Below are 7,843 nucleotides of genomic sequence, written 5' to 3'. Positions count from 1 at the left end.
CATCTCATCATTAGAACTCACTAAAGTAGCATCTTCGGGCTCATTAACAGGAACTGAACTTGGAGGAGGTGTGGCTTCATCATCTGAAATAACGCGCCTCCTGACACGAGGTCTACGAATTAAAGAACATTCATCTGGTTCTTCTTCTCCTTCTGAGCCACGGGTTCCATCAACTTTCCTCTTTGAAGAAGAGCTCAGAATCCTTTCTTGAGCAAGACTCACCGTAAGTCTTGTAGACGAAACAGAAGCATGACTAACACCACGAATGGAAAATCCTAACAAAAGGAAAATAGTCACGGTGAAGAACTCTTAAACAAGAAAAAGAGAAAAAAGAAGAAGATCAAAATAGGAAAAAATACCGTGTGTATTGACTTTCTACCCAAATCTTTGAGAAAGGTACTTCCAAGACCTTCTCTCCATAGGAGCAACAGATAGTAACTTTCCTACCCAAGCACGGAAGGCAGAGATCTCTTCAAAGACTTCCATATTTTCTGAAAAAGTAGGCACGAGAATACATGAGAATCAATTTTTAATAAAGGAAAAAGGTGAGATACAAATACTTATGTGCAAAATTTCACTTCTCGGGAAAAGGCATGTTTTCTTCACCCACCAAACCACTAGTGGGAGAAACAACGAAGCGAGCATACCAGCCTCGATCTCTATCATCTTCAGGGCTAACTAACACTCTCATACTTTTGGCCACAAAGGAGAAAACTCCATCACGAAAAAAATTTGGGAGAGTAGAGATGGAGTAAGTGACGAAAAGTAAAAGGCATAGAAGCCAAGTTTGATAAATAATGGAGGCATGCAACAGCTCTCCAAACAATAGGACCATATTATCTCAACATACATGAAGTAACGAGAGAACTCAATGATTACGGGTCAATAGGAGGTTTAAAGCCTAAGGTAAAAGGATATGTATAAACGAAGGAATAGCCAGTTTGATATGAAGTTATTCTTTGGTTAAAACCAGGGATTAAAATTAGGAAGTCGGGTTTCCAATTACATTCTCTTCGAACCAGAGCAAGAGGACCAGTGGTAATCAAGGTTGGGTAACGATCAGCACGGTCAAGAGAAGCAGCCATGGAAGAGACTTGACTCTTCATGGATTCACTGTCAGTCACAAAGGATAGCTCCTGAGGGACAATCTCATCAACAGTAGGTTCACGAAGGGCTTCGGGTAAATCTTTATCTTTAGAAGAAGACCTTGGGGGTGCAGAAGACCTAGGTCTAGAAGAAGATGGTTTGGAAGCATTATCCTGAGAGGAGGAACCACGGTTAGAAATTAACCCAAGGCTACGTAACCTACCGCCTCTTCTACTCCTAACAGGGGTAATTGAAGGGGGAAGTTCATCAACAATTACTACTTTACGAGGATCTGGATTTGAAGAAGCCATGATCAACTAGAGAAGCACAAGAAAAAGATGCAGAATGAAATAAGACAAGGAGACTAAGAGGGAAAGGCTTTAGAAAATCGGAAAAGAAAGAGGTTAAGTATTTATAGGAAGGCACGACTATTGAGGTCATTATGAAGCATCATAATGGAACCGTCACTTCGTGACTGATGTAGTTGCAGGAAAACCCTAAAAGATGCTGAAAAATTACAGAACCAATTGTCAAAAGCCACGTGGCATGGACATTCAATAAAAGTGATGAACGTCATATCGATTCAGAAAAGTGTATGATTATATTCGAAAATGGCGGCTGAGGATTCCCGCCATAAAAACCTTCCACTTCCCTGAATATTCAATAGAGAATATTCAAGAAAGTGGGGGGACTATCTGTATTGGTGGTGAAAAAGAGCTACACGTGGAATATTAGACTGCTGACATGGCATAACACGTAAGAGAAATGATATAGCAACACTTGGCAGTCTTATTTGATAGAATAAGAGAAGGCACGGGAGCGAAACACCCACGAGGAAGAACCGAGCCTAACGGCTGGAAAAGACTGAATCAGGACAGCAAAAAGGGAAGATTCGTGAACCATCAATTAATGAGGAGGGAAATGAGAATCATTACAGAATCTCATGGACAGTTACGATTACCAATTATAACGGATCATTAATACCATTAAAACTCGTAATGATTTAGCCATAAATGGAAAGAAATGTTATATGTGTAAACCTCTGTATAAGGGGAGAGAATTTCACTTGTAAAGACATCATATTTAAATATATTTTACTTTACTTTTTTGCTTTTCTCGAAATTCTCTATATTGACTTTGCGATCAATCATTTCCTTATTTTTTCTTGTTCTTTTCCTTCGATATCATTGAGAAAGTGAGGCAAAACTTGGTTATTAGAAACCTGTTTTCTTTTAAAAATAGTCTTTGACCGAAAGATATATTTTTTGGTTAAACAAATACGGTAGTGGAGAAGCCTTGAAAAAGAATCAGTAAAAACAGCAAGGAAATAAGATAATCAAAGCAAGTAACAACACGTAGTAATAGATTCTAAGAATAAGAGAGAAAATGGGCATAATAATAATACTGTTGGTATGGAGAAGAAAAATGCGCGACTACCTACTAACTCACAACCTTAATCATCGACTTTCACATCCTCCTATCAGAGCTCCTTCTCCTCAATTCACTTAATATGTAAAAATAATTTTTACGGAACACGATAAACTATCTTTTTTTAGAATTCAGAATTCATTAACTTTTAATCCTAAACTACTAACTTTGTAATGTATGTCTTCTTTAGATCTTTCTATACCCTTTGAAATATGACTGTCATGTATATATTTTGAGAGAAAAAGCTCAATTCATTTCAATGTTTTTTTTTTTGGATTTTCTATATAAAAATAATAATCTAACTTAATTATTCGATCAGGTTATAAGAACCTATATATTTAAGAGAAAAAAATTAGTTCAATTTTCTCAAATTTAATATATTTATTTTGTTGACAAGATAGTAACAGCAGTATATAATTGGAATGTGCAAAAGAAACTGGTAAAGTTAGAAAGAGAGAGGCGCGACAATATCAGATGGGAAATGCTGGCAAGTGGCAAAGCCGAATCAGATTGTACGGAAACTGGACCCCATCTTCAGGTGGATGCTTCCTTTTTTTTTCCTCTCTTTTTTGGTCATAAATGGAGGATTTTTTTTTGATTTTTCATTCTTCGTTCAATAGATGTGGGATGCGCGGCTTAGATGGTTCAGACACGTGAAGACGAGAAGCCTAGATGGCCCGGTTAGAACGTGTGAGCGGTTGGCTTTGGCAGGTACGAGAAGAGGTAGAGGGCGGCCTAAGAAGTATTGAACCGAAGTGATCAGACAGGACATGACGCAGCTCTAGATTTCCCAGGACATGGCTCTTGATAGGAAGGTGTGGAGGTCGAACACTAGGGTTGTAGGTTAAGGGGTAGTCGTGCGGTTTCCCCCTTTGTTCCGGTTTCTCTCTTTGTTCCAATGAGTATGATAGTGTTTTGTCTAGCCCTGCTAGCGATTTATGTTGTGTCTCACACTTTTGCATAATGTTTGTGTTACTACTTTTCCGTTTATTTGCAGTCTCTCGCGTTGTTGATATTACTTTTTGGGTTTTGTTGTCACAGATCTATTGCCGCTGAGCCGAGGGTCTCCCAGAAACAGCCTCTCTATCCCCTCCGGGGTAGCGGTGCGTACATTCTACCTTCCCCAGACCCCACTGGTGGGATTTTACTGGGTTGTTGTTCAATAGTAATCATTTTCTATCACGATATAATTAAATTTGTATTGTGTAATACCCATTTTAAGAATAACCACTCTTTAGTACGGCTCCCTTCGTTTCAATTTAAATGAGTTAGTTTGATTCGACACGTAGTTTAAGAAGAAAAAAAAGTTTGAAACTTGTGGTCTTAAAAACTTAAGGGGTAAAAGTTTTGTGGGGCCATGATATTTGTGTGATTATAAAAGCTTTTATTAAGAGTAAAATGGGTAAAATGAAGAATTTAAAATTGAATTATTTCAATTGTAGAAATGTGTCATTCTTTTTGAAACGAATTAATAAGGAAAGTCTGTCATCTAAATTGAAACAGACGGAGTAATATTTTCCTATTCTAAAAAAACTTTGATTAAGAATAAAATATCTGATATATTTCACCACAATCATAAATTTTGATGGCAGAGAATCTTACCTAATCTAACAACAAATACAAAAATTTAATTTGATGTTTTTTCTGCTTTTTTGTAACAGAGGCAAATGGTGCATTCAGGTTCTCTGTCACCTCGAATTCAAAGCTTTCATGATGCTGCCCTTAAAAAATCAAATGCTACCTAGAGCATTTATTTCATTCAGGTTTTATCTGTGTAACACCGTCCAACCAAAGTCTTCTGTCTCCACTTTTTCATTATTTTATTCTTACTTTCTTAGTTCAGGTTATATCCATTTTTATTTTTATTTTGTAACAGTCAGCCACTAGTATATTGTCCGATAAGCTCTTGGCATGCACAAATTTAAAATGTGTCGCTACGATCTAATGCTTGTTCAATAGGGATATTGTTCATTCTGGGTTTAGACTCGCACGACTTTAAAATACATTATTAGAGTTTAACTTATTTTTTTATATAATTGTCATCTCTCGTGTTTTGTCGATGTGGAATATATCTAAGATGTCATACTTTTAGTGAGCATTCGGACATAAAAATTGCAAAATTCCGGAAAAAAGTGGAAAAAAATTTACAAGTAAAAATGGTATTTGAAAATTAGAGTTGTGTTTGGACATGAATGTAATTTTAGTGTGTTTCTGAATTTTTGTGAGAGATCTGAGTGAAAATTTTGAAAAACAACATTTTGGAGTTTTTCAAATTTTCAAAAAATTTCAAAATTCATCGTCAAATGAAAATGAAAATTTTATGGCCAAACACTCATTTCGGAAAAAGTGAAAAAATTTCGAGAAAAAATTCATGGCCAAAATGAAAAAAATTTCAGCCCACTAGTGATATTGTCTGCTTTGGATCTAGGCCTGCACGGCTTTAAAACGCGTCAATAGGGTCTAAAGCTTGTTTACTTATATACCCAGCATCTTCCGTGTTTTGTTGATGTGGGATTCGCCTAAGGTGTCACATACCCCTCTCCCCCCGGGACTCAGCGTCCTCGCTGAGGTTTGCCCCACCACCGTTCAAGGTTGCACGCAAAGTGGCTCTGATACCATATGTAACAGCCCAACACACTAGTGATATTGTTCGCTTTGGGCCTAGGACATCACGACTTTAAAACGCGTCACTAGGGTCTAAGGCTTGTTTACTTATATACCCAGCATATCTCCCGTATTTTGTTGTTATGTAATTCGCCTAAAGGTGTCACATAAACACCCTTGGTGTGTGTGTGTGTGTATATATATATAGTGTATAAATCTTACTTTACTAATATAACTTAAACTACTATAGCAACTAGTATAAATCTTACTTTACCAATATAACTTAAACTACTATAGCAACTAGTAGGGGTGTCTTCGGTTCGGCCAATTATTTTATAAAATTTATACCGTACCAATTTTTTGGTTATTCTATTATGTATAATCAAAACTAGACTTTTCGAAACCGTCCCAATCATGTCGGTTTCTCTTCGGTATCGGTATGGTTCGGTATTTGTAATCGATTTGACATGAGATTTTGTAAAGCACATATAGATGATTATGGTCCATTCATGATGTGAATGTGACAACATCTGATTTATGAATACATATTCATTCTTCAAAGAATATGAACGTGCTAGTGGTAGTGATATACCGCACTCACCTCTAAAAGAAGGTTTGAGATGATATAAGAAAATAATGTCATTATTATGGCATGAATGGTCATTGGTCACGTACCTATTGTACGCCAAAATGTTTTGGCGTTGTGATTGTTAAAAGACAATGGTAATGCAAGAAACAGATCTTGCATATAATTTTGACCATAACCATAATGGTATAACTTTCTGTAAAAATTTTCAATATCATATAAAAGTCACTAGTAAAAGTAGAATGTAATAACATACGTACTTTTATAGGACTTAGCAAAACTCTCTAGATATTTTTACAGTTTGAAAGGTGATGAATTAAGAAAATATGAAAGATGGCTAGAGTATAGATCCATCAACTATTCTACATCAACGTAAAAGAAACTAAGCAAAAACAAAAATAATATAAATCACACGAGTGGAAAAATACTAACTAAGTTGAGATTCAAGAATAAAGTCTATAGAAGATTAAATATTCAAAAAAATAAATCAAAATCATACGAAAGGAATATATTCAATACATTGCAGTTTGCTACTCATAATCGCTACAATACCTTGTGTCTTCCTAGTGAACATACTGAAATAATTTAGTTTAGTAGGAGTAGCATAATAGATTTGGGAATTAGGTTTTGAGTTTAATTACTTGTTGGCTTATAACTATTTCATAATTCCAAGGTCCAAGAAAAAATTTAATGCTTTATTATTTTTAAACTTAATATATAAATATATTGTTCGCATTGTAAATTTATTTGGTACGGTTCGATATTTTTTTGATTTATTTTCATAAATAAAAAACCTACCCTAATTATCGGTACGATTATAGATTTATATAAAAACGTAAGATTTTATTAAAAGAAACTTAAAATTCGGTTTGGTTGGTTTAGTGGTTTTTAAATATCCATTGACACCCCTAGCAACTAGTTTATCAGTTTTTTTAATTACGTAATTAACTAGTATAATTAAAAAGAGTTTACATGAACTACATTTTAAGTGATTTGATTGCATAAATATTTTTACACTATCGATGCACAAAACCTAAACTCTTTCCTTTTTCTTTTACTTTTGTTTTTGAAGTACAAAAACAAGATTTCTGAAGCTCTTTTCGTTTTTTTGATTCAATATTGTTTAGTTTAAAAACTCATTTTTGAGTCTTGTTAAGGATAAAGTTCAAGATTAATATTCTTCTTTAAATGGATTACAAAATTAGTACCTTTCTTAGTGGGTATCACATAGGAGCTTAATTAGTGGTAAATTAACCCTCAATTCTTATACTACTGAACTTTAGGGTTCGAATATTATAATATCTCATGGGACTATCATTCTAAAGATTATTTAAGACAAAGTGAGTGGTTCTAAGTTCTAACTTCATTTGTTTATCAAAAAATTCTGACGACTTTTTGGAAAAAATCTAGCCATAGATTTGATCCCCTTTTTTCTTTTCTTTTTTATTCCCATATTTCTGGTTCCCCTGTCAACATTTGGTTTGTTTAATCGTTCTTTTGTTCTAATCAAGAAATAATAACGGTAGTTAAAGATTACGATAGAAGGTCGGTTTGGAGTACAATAATTTCCTAATTACTTTGTACAACACGTTTGGAGGCTCAATTTTTGAGATATTTAGAGAAGATTCCCTTAAAAGTTAACCTAAATTTGAAAGGCTACCATAGTTGTTTAGTGAAAAAATTATGTTATAGAATGTAATTTTGTGACAAAATAAAGTTGAGTTTTTGGAAGAGTAAAAATTATAATTAGAAGAAGTTTCTAAAAAGTTATATATGGAGTAATATCTTGGATATTTGTTGTACTTAAGAAATATCTAGGTATTCTAGAGTCTTGGACATTTAAGGAAGATATTAGTAGAAGATGATAGAATTGTCTAGATTATTTTTGTATCTAGAATCATCCCTAGACAAGCCTTAGGCATTTGTAGTGAAGCCAAATTCAAGAAAGTCTTCTTCAATAACAAAGTTCTCCTTTCAAAAATTCCTCTTCGCTTTTCAAACTTTCCCTTCTCTAGTTGAATCAGGTCTCCGAATAATACTCTTCTTCTGCTGTTCTTTACAAACTTATCTTAATAGAATAAGATAAGTTACATTCTATAACGAGTTAAAATACAGATATATATTTACCTACCTCCCTAT

The sequence above is a fragment of the Nicotiana attenuata genome, chromosome 11 (assembly GCF_001879085.1).
Source record: "Nicotiana attenuata strain UT chromosome 11, NIATTr2, whole genome shotgun sequence".
In the NCBI taxonomy this organism is placed as follows: Eukaryota; Viridiplantae; Streptophyta; class Magnoliopsida; order Solanales; family Solanaceae; genus Nicotiana; species Nicotiana attenuata.
This window is presented reverse-complemented; position numbering follows the sequence as displayed.